Source organism: Dermacentor silvarum, chromosome 1, assembly GCF_013339745.2.
Source record: "Dermacentor silvarum isolate Dsil-2018 chromosome 1, BIME_Dsil_1.4, whole genome shotgun sequence".
Taxonomy (NCBI): domain Eukaryota; kingdom Metazoa; phylum Arthropoda; class Arachnida; order Ixodida; family Ixodidae; genus Dermacentor; species Dermacentor silvarum.
In genome coordinates this window covers 285025106-285026832 of record NC_051154.1, presented here as the reverse complement: position 1 = coordinate 285026832, position 1727 = coordinate 285025106, and the positions used below count along the sequence as shown (strand labels likewise).

General features: G+C 50.0%; 1 non-coding gene across 1 annotated transcript; it reads right to left on the bottom strand.

The window, feature by feature from the left end:
- Positions 1-208: 208 nt before the first annotated feature.
- On the bottom strand, positions 209-370 carry LOC119437974 (U1 spliceosomal RNA). The gene has a single exon (XR_005189607.1). It is a non-coding gene; the product is annotated as a U1 spliceosomal RNA (small nuclear RNA).
- Positions 371-1727: the final 1357 nt, after the last annotated feature.

The following is a 1727-nucleotide window of genomic DNA, read 5'->3' as shown; positions in this document are numbered from 1 at the left end:
GACGCGGTTATGAAACGGAGACCTCACACCATGAGCCATTTAAAGCTTTCGCCGTGGTAGGTGCGTGCGGCGAGATGCAATTTAGTGCTCTTGGTCTCGAGCTGCGAGATGTCACCGCGCCTTCTAGCACACCGTCCTCCTCTCATGCCGCGTTGAAGCGCCAGCTCCGGTGAGAATGCCCCCATTCTGTCTTTTGATTTCTCTATGGGCAGGGCTGGCGCGAACGCCAAGCCCCACTACCAAAAATTAGATGCCCCACAACCCTACTTTCAGGGAAGTGGCGTGCTTCAACCAACCGCAGTGCAATGGAAGGTGTCCGCACGGGATCGCAACCTTTGTGATCATTGCGACCCCAGCACCACGTAAGTTGTCATCCTCCGGAGTCGGAAAGCCAGGCCACACCAAGAACACCACCATGTTTAACAACCGAACAGCTTAGTTGCAGAATAGCTCAGAAGTATCGAAGCACATTAAATGCACTTTCATGGCCACCACCTGGCAAAAGGCCGTTCTCTACGTAATTCTTTTATTTAAGTTTGTAATGTTTTTATAAAATTAACGTACGAAAGGCAAAGACAGCCATGTATAACAGAAAACAGCGGTATTGGTAGAAGCCGTGCAGAGCGCAAACTATGACGAACAATCAGCGCCGGACAACTGGACAGGTCGCGCCACCTCGCGGAATCGCCGAATAGCCTGGGGTGACAAGCGCACGGCCGGACGGTGGTCTCACCGCTGTGCGCGGCGTGTTTTGTTTGTCCTTTCCGTTGTGTTGCTCGCGAAAATGTCGCGTTCTATGAAGTCCAGGTGAACGTGTTGTGTTGTAGGTTGTACGAACACTCCTGCAAACACGGCAAACGCTCCCGAAGCAGTGCATTTTTTACAGATTCCCAGCGTGGGCCCACTTGGGTGAGCGCCGTCAAACGTGGATCCGCTTGGTCCTTAGGCAGAGGTAAGTACATTTGTCAGCACGTACTACATACGCGTTGAGCTTTACAGGTTGGATTCTATAGTAAGAATTAGCGTTCGTCTCGCAGATAGTACGTTAAAGTTTCGACTGCTTCCCGCTTTTCAGGATCGACGGCGCTGGGGACTGGGAACCCGGTGCGCACACAGGTATTTGTAGCTGCCACTTCGTCGGTAATCAGAAGTCTGACGAGTCGTCCAGCCCGAGCTACAATCCAAGCATTTTTACAGCTGTGTATAAGAAAAGAAGCCTCCCGGCTGATTGCCTTGGTCGTCATACAATCGGTGAGTTGCTTGCGGAGAAACTGCAGCGATATTGGCACGCGTTAACCTTTTGCCAGTGACCGTTTTTCGCCGCCTAATCAAAAGTTGGCGGTCGATCGGCAGAAGTTTCCCGAATGTTCTCGCCGATCTTGCGTAATAGTGCCAATCTTTTCGAATAGTAGTGTACATTCTGGAACGCACGCGGGCACCAACAATTATGCTGAAATGTACGATGACGCACTTGCCGAGATTGCATTTGCCGCTATTGTGCTTTCAGTTGTTTTTCAGGGCCAAAGCTCTCCTATTGAAGAGTTAACCTCACGACTCGATGTAATGCTATTGTGTGTTTCTTCACCGTTACTACAACGTGACAATGTATGTTTTAAGCTGCATGCTACGTCACTTGAGCAGTTGTAGCGGAAATCAAACGTAGTAGTGATTCGACGTTTCATGGGTCAATTATTTGCATGTGGTACATACAGACGCTGATAAGAAGC